This window comes from Mustela nigripes, chromosome 2, assembly GCF_022355385.1.
Source record: "Mustela nigripes isolate SB6536 chromosome 2, MUSNIG.SB6536, whole genome shotgun sequence".
Classification (NCBI taxonomy): domain Eukaryota; kingdom Metazoa; phylum Chordata; class Mammalia; order Carnivora; family Mustelidae; genus Mustela; species Mustela nigripes.
Window position 1 is genome coordinate 24,093,983 of NC_081558.1, and position 24,348 is coordinate 24,118,330.

The 24,348-nt window shown below is 45.1% G+C and overlaps 1 protein-coding gene across 7 annotated transcripts in view; it reads right to left on the minus strand.

Moving 5' to 3' along the window:
• Positions 1 to 12,782: 12,782 nt before the first annotated feature.
• ERC2 (ELKS/RAB6-interacting/CAST family member 2) overlaps positions 12,783 to 24,348 on the minus strand; it is a 915,738-nt gene continuing 904,172 nt past the window's right edge. For all 7 annotated transcript variants that reach the window (XR_009402378.1, XR_009402376.1, XR_009402377.1 and 4 more), the window contains one exon: positions 12,783 to 15,753. The gene's annotated coding sequence lies outside the window, so the exon portion shown is untranslated. The remainder of the gene's footprint in view (positions 15,754 to 24,348) is intronic.

Sequence of the window (24,348 nt, forward strand, 5' to 3'; positions counted from 1 at the left end):
ATTTATGGCACACTGTAATCAATTCATTTATCAAATCAGTACTGTATGTGCCAGGTCATGTTGCTTTGTCCAATGTAGCCCAAAGATGATTACTGGGTCCTCACTAAGTGTTAGACCTTTGTAACTTCTAGAAAAAAGGCTCAAATGAATGGGTGAGATGGAAGCCCACACAATGTATAAACATATCCTGGATGATACTGTCACTTGGGCAATGTCGTTGGGCCTGTGGCTTCTTAGTGTGCTGGGAATAAGGCTGAGAGGGCTTAAGGACCAAGTTCAACATGAGGAAGCCCTCCTTGTGCTAGCTGGCCACCCTAGACATCCCAAGGCGGTCCAGCGGGAGAGAGCGGTTGATCCCGGTCTAGCAGGTCGCCAGCAGGAGACAAAACGCTCTGTAGCCACGTCATTGCCAGGGCTCCCAAATATTGTCTTCTCCTAGGAGGCTTGGAGAGCCGAGGCATATTGGCCTGGGTCAGGGAGGCTGGTTTGAAATCAGGTGAACTTGTAACCAAAATCTCTTCCAGAATCTTGATTACCCCGCAGACACAGAACCTGCCCGGTTCCCTCCCGAAGCACTCACTCCAGTCTGTGTCGAGCATCTTCTAATGCATAATAGCATCGAACTTGCCTGGATAATAGCAAGGGCTGTTATGGTCCTGAGGTCACAGACAGGGAAAGTAAGCTTGGAGAGGACACAGAGCCAGGATTTAAACTCAAGCCTTGATTCCTCAGGGCAAGAGCAGAAGGTAGAGCTGGAAAAAGAGGCAAGAAGGAGGGAGGAAATCAGAGGAGAGGGAGGTGGGAAGGAGAAGAGACAGGGAGGAAGAAGAAAATGACACCGAAAGGTGCTGAGTCAATTCCCCCAGAAGCAGAGAGAAAGGATTGTATCTGCTCTCTGTTCTTTGTCTACCGAGGATTAGCCTCAGGATACCAAACCCCCATATGCAAATCAAAATTCTAATCACAGCATGTTGCCATAGACCCCAGGAATCGGTCACAAGGCCAAAGTTGACTGTTTCTTTTTCTGAGCCGTCTCATAATGGTACATTCTTCCGTGGGCTTCCAGACGTCACTGTGTCACTGTTCGTGATAGAGAGGTTTCCCTCGGGCCCTAAAACAATGTCGGTACCTTTGAACGGGATCACCCACCCAGGGGGTTGATTCCCAGAGGGCTCATCATTTTCTTCCTCTTTTGGCAAACTTTCCCCCAGTTACCCACTGTGCACCGGGGATCATGCTAAGCATCGGTGTTGCAGAAATGAATGAGCCACGGTCCCTGTTCTCAAGGGCTCACGATAAAGCCGGATATCCAGGCTCCTGCGATAGTGATGCTGGACGTAATGTTTATTCATGTGACACAATAAGGTATCTGGGAGACAGAACAAGGAGAAACGGCAGGCATAACACTAAAGAGAGGAGACAAGGGCTGTGTCCACAGATAGAGCCCCTAGTCTGGATGCTTAGAGCTTTTGTCTGTCCCACACTGACTTCTCCTTCTCTGACTTCTGATTCTCCTTTAAGGATTCACCTATACTCTCCTTGGAGGCCAGATGAGTCCACCCTCAAACTCAAGGTACGGGCGCGGGCACGTGACTCAAACGTGGCCCAGCCGAGAAGGGTCATGTGACACAGCTGAGACCAATGGGAGATGGACTGTGTTTGGGCAACAATGCAGTAGGGGAACTGACCTTCCCTGGAGGTTGTGACCCAGGTTGGCTCTACCTGTGTTTTCGGGGGAGGAGTTGGGAGGTCCCCCATGACACAAACAGCATGGAAAATGAGGACAACAAAGAGGTAAGCAGAACCCAGACATGGAGGAAAAACTAAGACATTAGCCTGAGCTGGTTGGAGCCCTTGGGTGCCGTTGTGCCTGAGGTCCTATTACCCTCCTGACTTTTCCTTCGTGAAATCATTTTAAGTTGGGTTGTATCACTCGTAATTCAAAAAGTTCTGACGATACAATCATGTTTGGTTGTTTTAGGGAAATACATGTTTGAGTGAAAAAGGCAAAGTCAATTTTACGGTTAAATGCCAAACACACATTCCATTCACTGCTGGGTTTAGACCAGCCCTCCGGAGCCTACAGGAGACTTGACCTGACACTCTCCTCTGGCTTCTTTGAGACAGTGCAAGTTGTCAGCCTGGAAAAACCACAGGGGGTCACCGCTCATGTATGGACAGTGTGGACAGGGAGGTGAATGAGTCTATGAACCAGGGAGAAATCTTGGGAGCGCTTTGAGGATAAGCCAATGAAGTCCAAGCCAGGAAGAGAGCACGTGAGGGGTTTCTCTTGGAGACAGAACACTGCAGCCCAGTGGTGGATGATACAGTCTGTGACCTATACCTGCATCTCTGGGACATCTGGCTTTGACATCCTTGGGACAATCAGTGGGGAAGTCAGCAACTGCCTTTTATTTTTTTTTTTTTTTTAAGATTTTATTTATTTGACAGAAAGAGTGAGACACAGTGAGAGAGGAAACACAAGCAGGAGGAGTGGGAGAGGGAGAAGCAATCTCCTCTCTGAGCAGGGAGCTGATGTGGGGCTCGATTCCAGGACCCTGGGATCCTGACTTGAGCCGAAGGCAGACACCCAACAACTGAGCCACCCAGGTGCCCAGCAACTGTCCTGGTCTCTCTGATGCTACTTCATTTGGAAACATAAATTAATTGGTTTAAATAAGCTAAATCCATTGGGGTTTGATTTAGGGTCTTAAAATCAAAATACATGGGGTGTAGAAAGGACTTTAGTTTTATGTCCATTAGGAATAAGATTTTAGATACCTACTTTCTCTGTGTGGATTCGTCAATATAGTCCACCAAAAAAATGCTTTTTGCATCTGCCGGCAGGGCTAAACTGCTGGGTCTGAATCAGATAAGGTTCTGTACCCTCAGGAAGCCTACACATCTTCCCTGCCTACAAGCCCATCGTCTTCTATGGTAGTGAGTCGATTCGCTCATTCAGTCAGTTAACAGTTTTCCTCTTCGTGTACGCTTGCACACCATACACGGCCGAGATAAAGCTCAGAGAGCAGGGTGTTCCAGGAAAGAGCTCTTCTTTGAGGGGGAACTAACTGTTTGATTAATAGAGAACTAAAAAGTCACCTCCTAGACTCCCGCTACACTTCTAAACCTCCCCTTCTTACTACCTTTGTTCAAACTGGAGAATCTACGATTTGCTTCCTCCGTAAATGCGATTGGATGACCCTGTCGGACACAATCCTCAAAGAGTCAGGCATGATGGTGCAGTGGTTAGCACCCCCGCCCCCCCGTGCGGTGCCGTGACCCTGAGTCCAGGTGGCTGCTGAGTACTCGGAAGACAGCTAGTCCTAATTAAGTCAGGCTGTAAGTGCGAGATACAAATGCATTTCAAAGCCTTATTATGAAAGCAAAAAAAGGTGGTAAATTTTCTTATTAATAATCTTTACATCAGGATGCCTGGGGTCTCAGTGAGTTAAGCTCCTGACTCTTGGTTAGCCTCAGGTCAGGATCTCAGGGTTGCAGGATCGAGCACCTGGTCGGACTCCATTCTTGGTGCAGAGCCTGTTTGAGATTCTCTCTCTCCCTCCCCCTCTTCCCCTCCAGCTGTGAGCACTTGCTTTCTCTCTGTCTCTGTCTCTCTCTCTCAAAAATAAATAAGTAAATCTTTAAAAAAATGATCTCTATATTGACTGTGTTGAAATGATAGTATTTTCAGACATTTTGGATTATAGACATATCATTGAAATTCATTTCTCCTGCTTTTTTTTTTTCTTTTTGGAGACATATGGCTACAGCAAATTTTGAAATTACCTACAGGGCTCACGATGTTTTCCATCAAACAGCAGTGGGTCAGAGCAGGACTCTGGAGTCAGAGGGAAGATTAAAATCTGGCTTCTCTGTTTAATAACTGTGTGGCACTGAATAACTTACCTTCACTGGGCCTCAGGCTCTCCCTCTGTAAAAGGGATTTTTGACAGTCCCCACCTTGTGACCATGATGCAAGAAAGGAGATGCGTTGTGTCCGCACCAGGCCTGGCACTGAGCTGCTTTCTAGCAAATGCTACCTATTCTGGGCTAACCCTGCAGCATCCCCCCGGGAAAGACGGGGAACCGAGCTAGATGGGTAGCAAAATATACGATGGGGATTTGGGTAAGTTTATGACAGAGTTGTTCCCTTTTGATTTGCTATTTTCCCAAATCTAAACTTTGCTCGTAAAACGACAGTATTGTTAGTGGATAGCAGCGGCTGGCTTCCTGAAGAAAGACTAGTCCTCCTGGTCATTCTTTGTGGCCCCAGAGGGTACGTGCAGTTACTGTGACACATACTGTTAATGTAGGTGGTTTTTCCTGCGAGCCGACCATGGATCAGACCTTGTGCTAAGCATATTATCTGCCAGTTGTGCTCCCAACAGCCAGCCCAGAAGCACAGGAGGGCCAAGAGATTTGCTCAGGGTCCCCCGGCCAGGAATTGGCAGAGACGGGACTCGACCCATGTCCGTCAGACCCCAAAAGTCAATTTACATATTGACCGGAGCAGACACATTCTGGGTAATTCCCTGTGGCCGTGAAATCTCAGAGCCTTCCTCAGGGCCTCACAGACTGTTTAGACAGAGGAGCAAATGAGGTTTGCCGCAGGAGTTCCAGATTGTTGCCCCAACAAAAGGGAATCAGAGATTTTATAGGAATGAGAAACTGTGCTTTGGAAAGGTGTCCATTCTTTCATTAGAAGGCAGCAGAGAACCATCTGCTGTCAGGACCCCACTCAAGGCAGTCCTTCCCATCCATGGCTCGAAAAACAGGACCAGCCAGAAACAAGGAAGTAGTAGAACTTTGCCTCTGGAGAATTTTCCGGGACCTTACACACATGACCCCATTAATCCACTCCATACCCGGATGAGATAGGTAGTTGCAAGTTATTACTAGTCTCGCTTTCAAGTTAGAAAACCTGAAGCCAAGAGAGATTAAGCAGTTAGTCCAAGGTCAAGTAGTGAGCTAGACCGATCTGGAAAGGAAACAATTATCTTCTAAAATTCCACTCAAATACACGAACCAATTGGCCAGTTCCTATGGCGTGCTGATACCCGCTTAGATGCCCTTGCACTAGAATGACAGGCTTTTGCCTAAGATATCTGCATCTGCCTTTGGTCGAATTTGTATGGATTGGTTTAGTATCAGTGTCCAAACTGACATCAGATTTTTTCCCAAAATATTGGCTCAAGGCAAATACAGCTCCCAGCTCCAAATGTGGTATCCATTTTACCTAGCTCCGTTACATTTAATCACACCTACACAGCTTTTGGAACATAAAGGGAGAATTGTTCTACAAAGAAGTCCTTCTTGTGTTTTCTTTTTCTTTAGAGATGATCTGTAGCGCATAAAAAGGTTTAGGGGCTTCTGCAGTTTTACTGTGATGTCTACCCTAGGGAACGAGGAGCATACACTGTCTCCAAATTGTACAAAATCTGGAATCCAGTGTGGCTCACCTTTGAGCTTACTGTCACTCTTCAGTTCAATACCCCTTACTCTTTCAGCTGTGTACCTCTGACAGCAGGTAAAGTTCCATGAACCAAAGTCACGCATGGGCTGGGGAAAGAGGAGACATTCAGGGGAGCTCGGAAGAATCTTTGCTGTGAGCTGACATTGCAAAGGCAGTCCCACGGAGAAAGGGTCCCCTGGAGACAGCACTGGTTGTGATTCCTTGTGTCCAATTTTGCAAAAGGCAACCATTCTGTTATCAGTTTTGACCAGTCTGGGGCAATGTGAGAGAGACATCAATGCACCTGTTGCTGTCCGAAGGAAAACAAGGCCCTGTTTCATGAACGGGGGAGGAGGTCGTCTACATATTTGGAAATGACAACAGGCTGCACTGAGCTCGCTGGTGAAGAATTCACAGTGGTTACTTTGGGATGTGTTGGATTTCAGTTCCTTGGACCAGCCAAATGAGGCACTTAGAGAAATTCCTCTTCCATGACTTCCTAATTTTCCGAGTCCAGGAGATGCGGGATTGGTCATCCTAGGAAATTCCAGTTTGGTCTCCCGAGCTGGCCAACTTGTTCAACCTTTCCCGACCCCTTTGCTCCCGTGCTGGCGTGGACAGCTCCTTCCAGAAGATCGAACTCAATCTAAGCCAGCTTGTTACCTTGCTAATAATGCACAGATACTGCGGGGCCGGGGCCGGTAGAGGGGGGTGGTAATAGCATCATTTACAAACAACCACGCTATAAAAGGAACTAAGAAAGCCAGGGCATTTACCAAAGGAATGCTGAAAACCAAGGCCACAGATTGTGGCCAGAGGCCAAGGTCCTTATTCCCCACCAACCTCAGACTAATCCTAGAGCCTTACCTCTTCTTCCAGCTGTGTGCAACATCTGGGAGGGAAGGAGAAGTGGTCCCTCCCAGTGGTGCTACCTTGCAATTACTCCTTGTTCGTTCTTCATCACTAGGCCCACGTTTCCTATCATATAAGTTGGTCTGCCTGTGCTCGCTCTCTCTCCCTCTCTCTCTCTGATAAATAAATAATAAATAAATAAATAAAAACCCAGGGTTTTATTGTCCCAAACCCTTGCTCTTGACTTGAGTTCATGTGTTTTGTGGAAGTACAAATGGTAATTACACAAGTCTTTCCTGCCCTGTCATTGGCAACAGTCACCAGGAGAATTGAGAGCCCCCAATCTCCAGATCTGGGAGCTGGTTATTAAATAAGGTCGAGGGAAACCCTGATGTGGCAAATGGGATCTGAACGAGGACCTGCTTGGCAGTAATTCCTGCGAGAGAATGGCTGGGAGTTAGGGACCATCAATTTTATTTCATTAAATATTTTTATCATTTCTGACAATATTGCTACTACTAAGAGTTACCATTCCCATTCATGCAGAATCTATTAAGTGGCTGGCATTGTGTTAAGTGCCTGTTTGATCCTTGTTACAAAGAAGGAAAAAAAAACCCTTCTAGGGGAGGCGCCTGTGGGGCTCAGTGGTTAAGAGTCTGCCTTCGGCTCAGGTCATGATCTCAGGGTCCAGGGATTGAGCCCCGCATCGGGCTCTCTGCTCAGCAGGGAGCCTGCTTCTCCCTCTCCCCTCCCTCTGCTTGTGTCCCCTCTCTCAATGTCTCTCTCTCTGTCAAATGAATAAATAAAATCTTTTAAAAAACAACAACAAAACAAAACAAAACAAAAAAACCAAAACCCTTCTGGGAATGTATTATCCTCTTAGGATGAGAAAACACAGAGAAGCTAAGGAAGTAGCCCAGGGTCACTTCTTAGGATGTGGTGGAGTCAGGGTTTCACATTCCCAGAGCCTGCAAGCCCAAATAGGTCCAGGAGTCAGGCAGGCAACACCCCGGGGTATGGCTGGCCAGGTGTTGCCGTTCAGAGAGGAATGAGGACAGTGGAGAAACGGAACTATGACTAAGCCTTCACCAGAAAACCTTTTTCGTGCCTTACCGGTTACTTACTCCCAAAAGTTAGCCAGTTATCTTGACTCCTAACCCCATAGATGAATTTTGTCTGTTTCTGTGCTTCGTATGAATGAAATCACACAGCCTGTTCGCTTGTGTCCTTCTGCTTTCACCTAATATTCTGTGACATTCATCTGTGTTGTGGCATGTAGCAATACTTAGCATGACTTAACGTGGCAACTTAGATTTTGGTGGAAATGATGATTGGTTGCCCATCTGAGGCTGAACACACATCCTGTGGCTCCTCTCTGGGTCAAAGCTCTATTTGAAGGAAAAATAAACCAGTCTCTAACGTCATTTCATTTCGCTGTACATCCTACTCCCCTGTGCATTTGATGTTTGCCTCCTGTCTTATTTGAAAATTTGCATTCCCTTTGTGACGAAGAGAACATGAGTGCTTCCTCCAGGGAGAGGGATTTAGGTTCTAGGATCTCACTTGCAACCTTGGAAGTCCTCCAGAATGGATGAACACCAAGAACGTGAAACCAAGAGAGGGGGAGTAAGATGTTATTTGAGCCCCTGGAACAAGCCACATCTGAAACCCACTACCTCTAAACCGTTGGTTGCATGAGGCACTTGTGTGTGTGTGTGTGTGTGTGTGTATCTATATTTATTTTTACTAAAGTTATCTTGTGTTCATTTTTGTTGTTGTTTTTTATTTGGGGGGGGGGGGCTACTTGCAAAGGAAAAAAAAATCCTAACTGATAGCTTTATTTGAATAAGCATTCATATTTCTCCTCCCCACCAGCCACACTGCCTTTATCCAGTGAATCGCAGGTATGCGGACATAGAGGTTTTGTCTTGGATGTATGCAAGGGTTTTCTGAGTCCTCTTCATGTGGAATCACAGCAGTTGGCACAGACAACATCTGTTTTTAAACTAAGAGTACACCAGGCTTTGCCTTAACCCTGGGAAAGGGTCTTCTCTGCCCACATGGGTCATTTCTGCTGTCAATGCCTAAGCCAGTCAACAGGGGGAAGGCAAGGCGAGAGAGAGCAGAGGTACTTTCAAATAGAAGAAAAAAACGGTCCAAAGGTTGAAGCTGCTGATTCAATAATTTTGGTCCAAAAGGCTTTTGGAGCTGTTTTCTTCTCTAGCCTGCGTGTCTTCTACACTGAGACAGAGATCTGATCATCTCTGGACATCTACATTTCAAAGTCTGTCACAAAGAGGCGGGTAAAACGTAACTACTGTGGAGAAACCTGCCAAGCACCACCTCACCCAGGTGATCAAGGTCAACATCGAGAGTGAGAAGTCATGTTGATCATAGGTACCGATGTGGTGAGAATGACATTCTACCTCGGTGGTCTTCCTCCTAAAACCCATACCCCTGGTCTGATCCTGAGGGAAAAAAAAATACCAGGAGAGGGGCAACCCACAATATATCTGACCCATACTCTTCAAAACTGTCAAGGTCTTTATCAGTGTGAGAAACGCATGGCCAAGAGGTGCCCAAGGAGACCTGACAAGTCATGAAATGCACTGTCTGGATTGCGATCCTGGAACAGGAGAAGGACATCAGGAAAAACTAAGGAAATTGGAATGCAGCACAGACTTTAGTAAATAGAATGACATAGAGATATTTTGTTAATACCATTATATGCATGTTGGTTCAGTTAGTGCACAAGTATACTGTACTAATAAAGTATGTTAATAATAGAAAAACTGTTTGTGGGAAGGACGTTTATATGGTAACTCATGGTACTATCTGCTCAAGGGTTCTGTAAACCTGAGACTGTTCTAAAAAATAAAATCTATTGGGCTCCTGGGTGGCTCAGTTGGTTGGGCAACTGCCTTCGGCTCAGGTCATGATCCTGGAGTCCCATACTGGGGCGGGGGGGGGGGGGCGGTCCATGCTCAGTGGGGAATCTGCTTCTTCTTCTGGACCTCCCCCCTCTCATGCTCTCTCTCTCTCTCATTCTCTCTCTCTCTCTCAAATAAATAAGATCTTTTAAAAAACTACTAAAAATGATGTTTATCTTAAAAAATCTATTACTGGATTTCTTTTTTTTTTTTAAGACTTGATTTATTTATTTGACAGAGAGAGAAGTCACAAGTAGGCAGAGCAGTAGGCAGAGAGGGAGGGGGAAGCAGGCTTCCTGCTGAGCAGAGAGCCCGATGCTGGGCTCGATCCCAGGACCCTGAGATCATGACCTGAGCCGAAGGCAGAAGTTTAACCCACTGAGCCACCCAGGCGCCCCCATTACTAGATTTCTGTTGCAGCAGGAGGGTTACCTAAAATTCAGAGCTCAAAAGGGCCCTTGAAATGATTACAGTGGTCCACCCACAACATCTTGAGTAACCATGAGCCATGCAGTAAATATGCCTTCATTGATCGTTTTTCAGTCCTTCTGATTGGTAACAAAGAGAAACTCTTGGTTTAGCCCTGGAAACACTTCTCCAACCATTGTCTATCTCCCTTTTTAACAAAGAAAGGGAAAGTCCAAGGCTCAGAACTTCATTTTTATTATTTTTACTGTTCTTCTATTTGGTGAGGCCCATAAATAGAAAATGACCCTACTTTTGCCTTTATGATAATGGCATTTTTCTTATACTTATTTATTTACTTACAAGGTTGTTTTTTTTTTTTAAGATTTTATTTATTTATTTGACAGAGAGAGAGATCACAAGTAGGCAGGGAGGCGGGACAGAGAGAGAGATCACAAGTAGGCAGGGAGGCGGGTAGAGAGAGAGGAGGAAGCAGGCTCCCTGCGGAGCAGAGAGCCGGATGTGGGGCTTGATCCCAGGACCCTGGGATCATGACCTAAGACGAAGGCAGAGGCTTTAACCCACTGAGCCACCCAGGTGCCCCATATACTTATTTAGATAGAAAAACAAGACCACTTAAATTTAAGAATTACTATGTAATTCTTATTATACTATACTATATAATACTTATATATAATAATACTACATAATATTTAGAATATATATAATAATACTATGTAATACTTACAATTACTATGTAAGAATTACTGTATAAGACCTACTGTCTTTAGCTATAGCAAGGGTCAGGAGAGTGGTATTTACATGACTGACGTTGAGACCCCATGTACTAGTCTATACCCTTCAGCGTCGTGCTCAAGGCCCTCTCCCAACTGGGGACACCTGTCCACTGTCTTGTCACCAGATCCCCCACCATGCAAACCCAAAAGCTCCTAGGTCAAGGGTGGTGATGCCCAGACACTTGGGGCATAGAAGAAGTAGAGAGGCCCCTGGATAGCAGGTGTAAATCCAATGTACTGTCGGGGCTCTCTTTTCCCACAAGGTTTGATTTCTACTGGGATCCACGGCCTCGCTGAGCAGCCATCGGTTCTCTCCCAGTATTGGCCAACTGGGGCATTCTTGAAGAACCCAATTCCTTCAGGTCTCTGTGAGCCGAATAGCCACCCTGGAGCCCAAATTTGCAACACAGATTAACTGGCAGGTGGGAACGATTAGGATCTGCATCCAGGCCAGTATGTCCCTGGGGCTTGATGCATCCCTGGAACCAAGGGGCTCGCTAAGTATTGGGTTCAAAGCCCAGCTCTACCACATATAATCAGTGGGACCCTGGGTGAGGTACATAAGCTCCCCGGGGCTCCCCTTCCTTGTCTGAGGAGAATGATGTTTCCTGCCTCATGAGATTACTGGGAGGACAAGTTCCCATGGGCGCAGCATTTAGCAACAAGGCCATGCATGTTAGTCTGAGGGCCATGGCCTGGTTCCTAGCAAATGCTCAATCACACCCAATTATTTTGATCTGTGTTCATTTACTAGTAGTACAATCATTATTGTGGATTAGCACTTCTAAGAATTAGAACAGCTCTCCAGTTTTTTGTAAGAGCCATTCACAGATACAGGCAGGGCAGGTTCTTAAGGTCAAAGCCTCACGTATACCCAAATGATGTCATACATATCAGTGGAACTAACGTACAGATTGACCCGCAGAGGAGTCCAGCAGTGCGCGGGCTAGTACCTTTCTTAGCAAAAGGAGTGTTTTGTGAGGAAAGAAGCAGAGGCTCCATCTGGCCGGCTGGGTTTACATAATCAAGCTTGAATGCAAGCCGGCTGCTTCAGGAAGTTCTACGAAAGAAGAAATTCTTGTCCAACAAAAGTTCTTTCTCTACAAAAAGGCAACATAATGAAAAGGGCACGACTGCAGACTGTTCCAAAATGCTCCGGACTGTGGGAGAATTTCACACATAGTGGCCGTAAGCCCATAAAGCAAATGGTATGTCCCCTATGTCATTAGGGGCCAACTGGGGGGATATTCTGTCCGATCATCTCCTCCCCAGAGAATCTTTGGGGATATATATTTCTGTTTTGGAGCCTTGGGGACAGTCTTGGTTTGCAGTGAACTTACCATACATGCTGGAATCGGTCACGTCCTAACTGGGCCTCAGTTTTCCCATCTGCAAAATGAGACTATTGGACACAGGGCATCTAACATACTTTCTAGCTTTGATAATTAGCTACTGTTTGATTTCAATAAGGGTAAGATTTGGTAGTTCATTTCTTGGAATACAATTCAAACCTTTAAAGAAATCAGGAGATGGCTTCCCACCATGATCCCACTTGGGCTGTGAAGGCTGGTGAGCCCTCACATGGATGATTTGTGTGTTTTACGGGATGATTTTGTGTGTGCAACCAAGGGTATCCAGGGTTAACTATTATTGCTGCCCGCCCAGCTTTCTTGTCCCTCTCTTCTAGAATAAAGCCCATTTTTTCCCCTTTGGAGAGTGCCCTGCCCACATCAGTGAGGCTGTCAATCACGGGGCCTCTCCTTCCCAACTGCCTTGAATAAGGTCATTGGAAGCGTGATCCAAAAAGGACAGGAAGATTCCCTTTAGGGACCTAATGTGGAGGCTTGAAAGGAGAGGGTTCCTGCCCTTCAACCCCAGAATGCTCAAAGCTGTTGGGAGTCATCTTGGCCACCAAGTAGAAAGAACCCAGCAGGGACTGACATCAACCCAAGGAAAGTTAAGAGGAAACGGGAAAAAGAGAAAGGGAGGGAGGCAGGAGAGGAAGAAAGGGAAACAGAAAAGGTGGGAAGGAGGAGAGGAGGGAGGGATAGGAGAGAGAGGCAGGGGGAGGTTGAGAGAGAGAAAACCAAGGGCATGGGATGGTGGGAAGGAAGGAAGAAGGGAGATCCCGCCAGTGACTTAATTTCTTAATATGAACCTCCGGATTCAGCCTCGTGTCAAGGGAAATTTGTGCCTTGCTCCCTCCTGTGAAGTGAGTATACAACTTTCCTCAGCCATCCTTTTTTCCGCAAGACCTTAGGTTCCTCAAATGAACACCCGTGACCCCCAAAAGATTAGAAACCACCACAATCGGAACATTTATTAGAGATGGAATGAACTCACTTCAGAAAGAAACAAAGTTTATTTGATGAATATAAATAAGGCGATCAGCACAAAGTACTCCTCATACACATGATAACAAAGTTATGAACTGTACATACCTTGTATGCTGTTGTACTTCTACTAGACACGAGGTTACAATGACTGGCTAATACATGCCCACTGGTAGTTTCTGAGGGTTCCTTAGTTTTATGTATTGTTTTCATATCGAAGTCCATAATCACATGGTCAATATTCACAACCCACATGCCACTCACTTGGAGAAAAATTACAAGAAGCACTATCAAACAAGGGTCTCCGGGAATTAGATACACTGACCCCTGGTAGCATTCAAACGTTACTCTACACAAACACATCTCAGAGAGAGCCTATGTCAACACATTTGCGGTCTCATCATAAACACTGTTTAAAAAGTAAATTGAAACCCATTTTCAAATGAAAGTTGACACGCTGTTAACGTGCATACTGGATACACAAAAATCATTAAATACAAAATCGAGACTGTACATCAAAACTAAATGGGGTATAAAGTACAAGCCTGTTTTTGCACAGAGCAAGAAGACCAACTTCTCCTAAATGTTAGCCTCCACTTTTTTTTTTTCCAACTTTATTATGATTAGAAGGGTACCTGCTAATGTTTGCGCAAAGGAAATATCTCCCCAACATCACAGTGTTTGTTGTAAACCCAGAGACTCTTTTTGTGAAAAAGGGAATTTTTTTTGGTAACCCCCAAAACATCAGAGAATATTACACGAAATGGGAAAATGTGCTATGTCAGATGGAATTTAATTTTTAAGGGACTAATTAATATGCCCCCATAATGGTGAGATTGATAATACTTTAACCCAACAAAAGTAGGGCCAAAAAATGCCCCCTCAAACAACAGCTGTGATAAAATTGGCACATACTGAGTAATAGCTAACTATATGTGGTTGGTTGCTTTTTCTGTTTCGAGGACCCTAGTTTTCCTAGTGGGTTTCCTACACCTGCTTCAAGTATTCAGTCGCAGAGTTCAGGTCAGGATCGGGCTGCAGGAGGCGGGGAGGACCGCCTTTTTGAGGACATCCAAATTGTTCATGGGGACACGCTTACGTGCCCTGGGTTTTCAGTGCGACATCATGTCAAAATGTGCTATAAACGTTTGCAAAGAACTCTGCTCTCTTCTCCAGTCGAGATCCTAAAACCCTTTGATAGTTAAAGGACAAACTTTTTAAACATGAATGTATTTGGATTGTTTATGTGACACGAAAGCTTTACGTAGTTCGCTATACTTACTGACGACAAGAATAAAGCCAGAAGCAAGAAACCTGCTTGGATATATTACTCCTAATGCACCAAGGATGAACAGTGCAACTCAGACACAGTTTCATCTTCCCCGACAAATAAGGTGTCTGTCTTTTAAATATCTCTATGGCTCACGGGAGAGGTCTGGAGTTCATTGCACCAACATTTTGAAAAGTGATAATAACAACTAAATTCAATGCAAGACTTCAGGAGCATCTGTGTGGAATCCTTCCCACAGCAGCAAAGAAAGACAACTGTATTTATTAAGGCCACTCATGCTTTACTTCACTGTTTATCCTCGTAAGAATGTAGATTTTCGTCTCCCACTTGCGTACCTGTGGAAGGCTTTCTTCCATTGACGAGAAAGTGGATCAATGCGAGAGTCGCACATGTTTGCCAGACTGGTTGTGAGTTTTATGCAGTTAAAACAACCTTCCTTATTGTTTCATTTTCAGAGAAAGCAGTAGGAGTTAAATCCTCCTTAGTACCATGTAACGTTTGGAAAAGACCTCCAAATTTGGTCTCTTTCCCTGGCATGTGCTTTACATAATGACTCTGTACCCACACACGTGTTGTGTAGAGCTATATACAGATACACAGCTTTTGTGATTATTCCTCATTCATCAATGTTTTCATGTTTGATGCTGAAAATGCTTTGGAATCCATGTTGGAGACATTAAAAAAAAAAAAAATGAGAAATGACCCTTCATTTCCAGAAGATCTAAGCTTACACAGCATTTGAATCTGGAAATGTGAATGAGTCCCAGCTTCTCCATGGAGACCTGCGCGTATGGGAATGGTAAGAGCCTGAGGCTCGGGTACGTCCCCGCCACGGGGATGTGTGGGCCACACGGAATAGAAGGGCGCGGGTGCCTCAGGCTGTTGCCACTCTCCAGCACAGAAACAGGGTAGATAGGATCATGAATGATTGATTTGGACATGCCATGCTTTGTCAGAGACACACACCATGTTCTCATAAGGCGATTTCTTGGCAAGTATTAGTGGTTTAAAAAATTGATTTCATTTCCAACCTGGCCCAGAGGTAACTACTGGTTACACCATCAAAATACGGTTCTTCAAACAGCGGATTAAAGAAATAGAGGAGGGTAAAGGCTCACCATTTTTGGTGTTTTGGTTTCTTCGTCAAACACTCCATGCATCCTGGTGTACAAACACTGCCAACACCACTCACTCACAGAATTTACACTTTTTGATAATCTGATGCCTTAGGAATGACCACTTCGACTGAACCAGCAGCAGAACCGGAGATGAAGCAAGTGGTCCAAAAGAAGCTGAAGCCACAGTTAAAATCCCACGGAGTTCAAGTTTATCCCACGATGTTGAAGGAACATAAATAAAATGTATCAAAGAATGACATTCAGAAGAGATGATCACATTTTGAACACCCAAATCCCGACCCCCCTCCCACCCAGAAACGGAGGATCTGTCATTTTCCTCCTCCTCCTCGTTCTTCCTGCCCAACATATCTGAATCCGTGAGAAATGACGTGAGATGATAAAGGAAATAGCAAGTCGAACAGAACTGTGCGCCGTAATGAAAATGAAAAGCTCCGCTTCGGTCCTGATGCACATTCCAGGTGGTGATGGCCAGTGATGGGAGCCACGCTGCAAGAGATGATCAGAACATTGCTGCAGAGCTGCATTTCCCCTTTAGTTAGCTCTTCTGATAGCTGCAACAAGAAAGCACAACATTTATCAGGGAAAGCAACTGCCACTGAAGAGGAGATTACAGATAGAGCCAGATAGAGCTGATAGGGCCAGCCTTCCCATACCCCACCCCTGCATGGACCCTCTACTACTCGCTTTGGCTGGGGTTGGTTGGCATGGGGAGGAAGCACAGAGGAAGGACAGAGTGAACACGAAGTTAAATTACGTCTTGTAAACACCTTTGAGAAGAGGCCTCTTTCAAAAGATGTCGCATACAGGTGTAGAGGTCTCTTGATAGGCAACAAGAACGTGAAAGGAAATATACCAGAATGTTCCAGGGATCACTTCTACGTGATCAGAGTATATGTTTGGGTTTTTTCTCTTCACACTTTTCAACAATGAGTAAGGTTCTTAAACTATTTTTAACTTCATGTTATAGACACCAGAGAGTTAAGGATGGTCAGGACTCCAGAAAACTTAACATTTGCTTCCAAACCAGCTGAGACCAACAGGTTCGAAGAATACTGGACCTAGCCATTTCCACTGCGAGGTGTGATGCAGAGCAATAGGAAACAGGGACTCAGAGACTGGCACACAGATGTTCACAGCAGTGTTGTTCACAATAACCAACAGGGAGAAAAAAAAAAAAAAACCCACCAGGCATCTATAACCAAAAAGAATGGATAAACAAATGTGGTCTATACATACAGTGGAATATTACTCAGCTCTAAAAAGAAATGAAGTTCTGATTCACGCCACAGTATGAATGACATTGGAAGACATCACAGCAGCGAAATCAGTGAAAGGAGCCAGACACAAAGGGCAAACACTGTGTGATTCCACTTACATGAAATATCTCAAAGAGATACATTTGTGGATGCAGAAAATAGATTAGAAGACTGCCAGGGGCTGGAGGGGAGGAGAAATGGGGAGCTATTGCTTAGTGGGTATAATTAAGCGATCCTTTGGGATAGTGAGAAAGTTCTAGAAATGGACAGTAGGGGTTGTACAATCCTGTGTAGGCACTGAATGCCTCTGAATTATGCTTAAGTTGTACACTTAAATGGTTAAAATGGTGCATTTTAATGTATGTTTTGCTACAGGGAAAACATTTTAAGAAAGGATATTGAATAGAAAAGAACAAAACAACGTTGGCCTCCCCCCTTCCCCCCTGCACGCAAAGACGTGCGTGCTTGACCCTAAACATAAATGGAACAGCCAGCCATCCGCATGCGTCATGCTCTGGGGACAGAGAAGCAGGAGCACCCCATGCTTCCTCACCGCCCCATCAGGAGGGCCAGGGGTGGAACACAAGTGCAGCCTGGGAAGAATCAGTAAAATGGGTGGGAAGAGAGGCCTGGCCCAGAGGACCCTTCAGGAGATGACTGGCTCCCCCCGCCGATACTCATTATCATTCACATATGGCCTTTGAATACTCGGGGAGTTTCCGGGCACATGGCAATAGAGCAGCTCTCTGGGGAATATGGCAGTGAGAGGAAAGATCAAACACACGCACACACACACACACACACTCACACATGTGTGAGCCACCTTTTGTATAGAGCCTGCGCTGTCTGAATTGGTGGTCAATGCACAGAATTTCTTGAGCCACACTGACTAACGAGAGCGCCGGAGACCCCGGTGTCCATACAGGTAGGCGGTTACTCCCAGCCCTGGTTAAACAGTACAAACGAAATATGTGGCTTGGATGAACTCTGCTAATTCATACTCTGAGGAGTTTGGTGTAACCCTTCTGGTTAAGAAACTTGAATCGGGGCAAAAAAAAAAAAAAAAAAAAAAAAAAAAAAAAAAAAATGACTTTTGCAGAGCCAGAAAGCTAGGGAGTTCCTAGAGCAGATCATATTACTTATTCTGGCACATAAAATCTCTGCAAACTTCGTATGAAAATTGTAAGTCAGAGCACGCTTTCTGCTTCATGAGCTGTGCATAGCTCTAATTCTTTTGTGCATTAAGCATTTCTTAATCATCCTTTTAAAGGGCTGACCAATATATTAAAAGGCCACATGATTAAAAGGTAAAGAGAAACCCAAAGTAGTACTAAAATGCACCGGTCATATTTTACAGATGGGGAAACGAGTGAAAAATAATTACAGTGAATGCCTGATGTCCTTGATGTTTTTCCAAGATAAAGTAGCAAAGAACAATCATTTATGCAGTTGAGAGAAAGATTTCCACCTGGGTAGCAGGTCACTAGGCAGAATACAGTGCCTCATTAGGGCCGTGCGCGGCTTTGGGGCGAGGTTTGCACTGTGGAAGAGAGAACACTCAGAAACGGTTTGCCGCTCCTTCCACTGGACAATCCATTCACCGGGAGCCGAAATGGCTTTGAGAGAAAGACTCAGATGACGGTTCCCAGCAGTTAGAAATGCAGATGATCCCTTGCTGGGGGACAAATAAACCTGTGCTTTAAAAAAAAAAAAAAAAAAATGAAAATCAGGAATGAGGCAATCCAGGCAGCCCCCCACGGCGGGATAATCTCTGGCCAGTCCCGCCTCACCCGGAGGGTCACAGCTGCCCACTCTGTTTCCGAGCATCTTCTCCTGAAGCACCCGACTCGGGGTGCTCACCGGTGCCCCCGACAGCCTTGTTTCTAAGGACGTCACCTCCATCTTGGGTTCCCTGCGTGCAACCTGCAATTACCATCCCACTGCCCTCAGGAGGGAGGAAGGACGCTAGCCGGGCCGGCCCCTCTTTCTCCAGCCCCACGCGCCCTGCTCCACCTGTGCTGGACTTGCTTCTGCTCGAAGCTGTCCTTTCTCCTCGCCTCACAGCCCAGCCTGTCTGATGAGCGTTTACACCAACCCTCCATGTGCCTGATGCCCGCCCACTCTCTGGTCTCAGTTTAGGCATCACTTCCTCCCTGGAGGCCTTGCCTGACCCTGCTGAGTGTGGGATGTAGCACAAGAAGTCTCACGCACGCTTCACTGTCCCCTTGTGGTGATGTGTCTGGACTTGAACTATCCAGCATGGCAGCCACCAACCACACGTGGGTACCTTGAAATGTGCTGGTTCAAACTGAGATGTGCTCTAAGTGTGAAATATATCCAGATGTCCAAGATTAAGTAAGAACTTATTTTTTTATATTGATTTTAAATGATTATAAATTAATATATTGAATTTTAGATTCAGTATGAATTTAGTTTTTTAAATTTTCCTCTGAGTTTGTCTAATTTTTAAGTGTTTCTCAAAATTCCTATTAACACACAGTGTGATATTGGTTAGTATGAATTTCATTTTGTTAATATTGATTTCATATTAAAATAATACTTTGGACATATTGGATCAAGTTAAGTAGAGTACTACAATTAATTTCTCCTGTTTCTTATTGGTATTTTTTTTTTTTTTTAGATTTTATTTATTTATTTATTTATTTATTTATTTATTTGTGAGAGAAAGAACGAACACACAGTCACAGGGGGATCAGCAGGCAGAGGGAGAAGCAGGCTCCCTGCTGAGAAAGGAGCCCCATGCGGGACTCGATCTTAGGACTCTGGGATCATGACCTGAGCTGAAGGTAGCAGCTTTATTGACTGAGCCACACAGGCCTCCCTCTTATTACTATTTTTAATGTGGCCACAAGAAAACTGAAAACTCCTGATGTGGCTTCCTTTATATTTCTATCTGAATAACCCTGGTCTGGGCTATAAGATCTAGGAGGGAGGGGCCAGGCGGGTCTTGCTCATTTATCATCCCCTGTCCTTTGCACAGTTCATGGAACCAATTGATTCACTCATGCATCCACAGGTATGAGAGGGCATCCAGAGTAGGCAGAATCCCACCCCCTACCAAGATTTCCTGCTCTGACCAAGACTATGAACATCTCACCCCATGATTATCCCAGCTTGCAGAAGTCCCTGGCCGCTGGTAGCTGGTTTTAAGTTAATGAAGAGGGACGATCTGAGGGGACCTAATGTAATCGCAGGAGCTTTCAATAGCAGAGGCTTTTTCTCTAGCGAGTAGTGGAAGAGAAAGGGAAACTTCAAACATAATTGGGGTTTGCTGTGTTGAGATGGAGGGGAATCATGGGACAAGGACTGAGAGTGTCCCACACAGTCAAAATGCAGCCCGCAGCCGACAGCCAGCGAGAGAACGGGGCCCTCAGTCCTACAACCACAAGGAACAGAATCTGCCGGCAACTTGGATGAACTTGGAGGCGGGTGCTTTCCCCAGGGCCTTGGGTCAGCATTGTCCAGCTCGGTCAACACCTTGACTTTGGCCTCATGAGACCCTAAGGGGAGAACCCAGAGGAGCACGACTTGGCTTCTGATATATAGAAACTGTGGGATAATAAATAGGTGCTGTTTTCATCACTGAGTTTGTGTTAATTTGTTGTGCATGGATAGGAAACGAACACAGCTTCTTTCTGTGTCAGGCAGTGTATCTGGTGCTGAGGGCACAATAGTAACAAAGACTGACAGAATCTGCACCCTCATGAAGCTTGTATTTTTAGGAGTAAGATAGCCAATAAACAGATACACAAATAGATAAGAGAATAAGGATTAAAAAAAAAAAAAGTCTGTGGCTCAAAGGAAATGAACAGGGATCTGTGTGACAGGCCTCCTTAAGACTTACTGATCAGGGGGCCCGGGTGGCTCAGTGGGTTAAGGCCTCTGCCTTTGGCTCAGGTCATGGTCCCAGGGTCCTGGGATTGAGCCCCACATGGGGCTCTCTGCTCAGCAGGGAGCCTGCTTCCTCCTCTGTCTCTGCCTGCCTCTCTGCCTACTTGTGATCTCTATCTGTCAAATAAATAAATAAAATCTTTAAAAAAAAAAAGACTTACTGATCATATAACAATTATGATATTTTTCTTAACATGGAACGGTGTCCATAATTTTCCAGCAAAGAAAGCAGATTTCAATTCTTCATATGTAGTTCAATCTTATTTTTTGCAGCAACACACTCATAAACATAAACATTTGCAAATGTCTATACCAGCATATTGTTAATAATGATCTCTGGGTGGTGGTTTAAAAGTTTCTTTAGAAACTTTGTTGTTGCTGCCCTTCTTCGATTTTTTTTTAAACCAAAGAATGTGTAACTAGTCTCATAGTAGAAGTCTATTTCCATTGTGAAAAGTCCTGACTTGGCTCTGGGGAGGGAACCAAGCCTGCAGTTGGTGTGCCCGGGTGGGGGGGCCTTCGGGGGTGGGGCGGGCAGGCTGAGGCCAGCAGTGAGATTCCGGCCCAGGACAAGCGCCCCCAGGAGACCAGGCTATAAACGTGTGGTGTCTCACAAATATTCCTTCAGACTGTTTTTCTTTGGAATAAAGACACCTGCCCGATTATGACTTTCTTCTCCTGCCCTTTCAGTAGTGATTTGCAGAAACTGGCTGGGAGAAAGGGGTCTTTGGTAAACACGGAGGGGTTAAAGGGGAAACTGTTTAATAACAGTAGTAAAACGCAGGCTATTTTTGACATCTGGGTTAATGTCCATTACGCTCCATGTGCTTTCCAAATGTGTGCTGTGCCCCCAGGTACAAAAACAGACACCCATTCACCAGGGCTTTGGACGCCCCTGACATTGCTCACGGTGCCCACGTAACAGCAAGCCTCACAAGCTCATTAACAGCTGCCCAAAGACAAGAGATGCTCATTGTCGGGGGGAGGGGGTGGGCAGCAGGCATCCTGCAGAATCACTCCACTAAGTAATTCTGCTCACAGGAAAACCCAATAGAGTCGTTTCTGCTCAAAAAAAGAAAAAAAATTCTATAACTACATCTGTGTTATTACTTAACATCTTTTAAAACGGGGCGGAATGGGTTTCCCGTTTTTCTCATGAAGATTTATTTATTATTGTTGTGATCAAAGTGGCAACAAATTATGTTAAATCATTTAATTTTCTTGATAGGAGCAACCACCTTGAAGCCATAATTCAAAAATATGAGTGGAGAGCAACATTTTACCTTGCAAGTGGCCTCCTACAGCTCCACAGGGCAATAAAATGTAACACTTGAGAGCCTGAAGGGCTGGGGGTGGGGGGCGTGGGCCCAGCCCGCGCTCAGCTCAGAATTGCAAACTGCTGTTCGGGATGGTAGAGCCTTCTGGACAGGGCAACAGAGAGACTCTGGATTTGGATTTCAACGGCTGGTTGTATGTGCTGAGTACGACTCATCCACAGCGTTTTAAAGAAAGGAAATCAAATGCACGGTAGCATAAACTGCTAGGTCTCCTTAGGACTTATTTCTGTAGTTATTATTGTAGTCAGAATTACTCATAGCTAATGTTTGGTGCGCGCCATCTGCCATGGAGCCCAGTGATTTTGCTCCAACGATATCAAACTAGAGAGTGCCACGGTTCTAACTGGTGTGACAGCCCCTGAAACGGATGAGGAAACCGAGGCCTCCAGGGACTAAATGCTTTAGGTCAAATTCCCACCTCCTGGGGTCTGACTTGAACCTATATCCTTTTTGCTTTTAGAGCCCATTCTCTTTACTATGATGCCAGAATTTTCTAGATCTTGGTCCTTTGTTTTCCATCTTCCCAATTTTTGTAGTCTTCGTAACACCTGTCATGTTTAATTGATAATTTTCCTTAAAATTTTTTCTTTTCTAAAAATTTAAATGTCCCTTTTAAGAAAGGTTTGCTTTTATGTAAGCACTTGTTTATATCATTCTAACAAATAAAGCTTATGATTGAAAATTTTTAAAAAAAAGATTTATTTTAATACTGTAACGGGGTCAGTATTTGTCTAATACTCCTTATAAGAATTGCCTGTTTAATTAATTCAAGTGTCCAAGAAGTACCTAAAGCTATCTTCTCAGGGACATGCAGGGCCCTGCCTGTGCCTAGCCGGGTCTCAAGAGACCATTCCCGCCGCCTAGCAGCGGCCTCCTGCTGGTGGCACCTGGCTCGAGTCATCGGGCTCACTCATTCTCATCCCCAGGGCCACCAGCCATTCTCAGCACCGCCTCAGTTGGAATTTTAGGCCAGGCTAGGATGGGCCAGCTTTTCTCTTCTCTTTTCAACGCAGACAGCAGCAGAAGGAAAGGTCAGAAAACTGCCACTCAACACCAGCATTAGGCACTCTGTGCAATTTTTAAAACACTGATTGAATAGAAATATGCTTTTAGCTGTAAGTTTCCTTAAGATAATACTTCCTCAACCTAAGGCAGTGCCCGTATGCCAAAGGGCTTTGTTACTTTACTCCAGGATTTCCTGATGGGATACCATGGACACTTGGGGCTGAGTCATTCTTTGTAATGGGGATGCTTTCCACTATGGCCTTGACTCCTGACTCCTCCTCGACACTAGGAGCATCACGCACTCTCCCAGGTAGGACCACCAGAAATGGCTCCCAATTAGCCTCTGGGAGGGCGGTGGAGGCGGGGGCGGAGGGGGGGGGGGACAAAATCTCTCCCTCTAGATGAGGACCCTGGTCGAATCCATTGTTTTTGTATTTAATGAGTTAACCATGCTGTTTACATACAATTATATTTTTGGTAAGTCACGTACCGCATACGTGCCTCTACCAATGCATATAAGATGGGAACATTTTTGCAGAAATAAACATCTATTCTAAGATGCCCCATATTATTTCAGACACGGTGGACAGATTTAGAAGTCCCGTGGAAGAAGGTACAACCTAAGTAATAAAAATAATGAAAATGTACAACTTATCCGACATAAAGTAGAAATGCCACAATCCTGAGATAGCGAGACACCTAAGTCACTCGCTGAGCTAAGTGAAAAGGTAAAATCTAGTTTAAATTTATAGCATTCCTTCGGTGTCCCTCTAGGAGTTTGGCACCTTGCCAGGGTTCCTTGTTAAAAATTTGTTAAACGTGTTTGGCATTAATGCAAACACAAAGTGGTCATTTGTTACAAATTCTATTGGAATGCATTCATTTAAGGCAATGAAGTAGTTACTAGAAAAGAAAAAAAAATGTTCATTAAGTAACATTTTAAAAATACAATGATGTATGCAGTGTGCAGCTACGGGCGCCCCGGCGGCTGTACGGTCGCTGACAGAGTAACCGCACATTGTGTTTGGTTTGAAATTGGAATCTTTCAAACATAAGTGATAGAACAAAAACTGGTTTTGTTTGTTGTCAAAACCGATGTTAGTCTTTCTTTCCTGAACTAGTTAAAATAACCAGAAGTTTGGCATACGATTTCTAACATCTCAAATCAGCGAAACGTCTAGGTTAAAATAATGCTTTGGGAATCTCTGGGAGTGCCGAGAGTGACATCGGAGACAGGGACTGTTTCAACAAACAGAACCCCCCGGGCCCGGGGCCCCTGGAGAGAGGGGAGATTGCCCGAGTCATCCCGGAGAAGCCCGCATGGGGAGGGCCACTACCTCCGTGCTTCCCGCCTGTCTGAGGTTATTAGGTTACCTGGAGAGGGAAAACCATCGGCTTTCATCACGGAGACGATGGAATCCTATGAGCAAATATCCTACGCCTTGTGTCCACCTTCCTGTGCCACCCTGAGCTGCTCACACAAAGGAGTTAGTGCCAAGTAACGGTGACTCCCTAGCTCCCCCAAGAAAGGGCTCTGAAGCTCAGCTCTGGGAGAGAGGGATTATTTGTCACCACAGGACGTTTGGCCCCGCTACACGGCTGGCTGTGGATGTCCGCAGAGAGCACGCCATCTCAG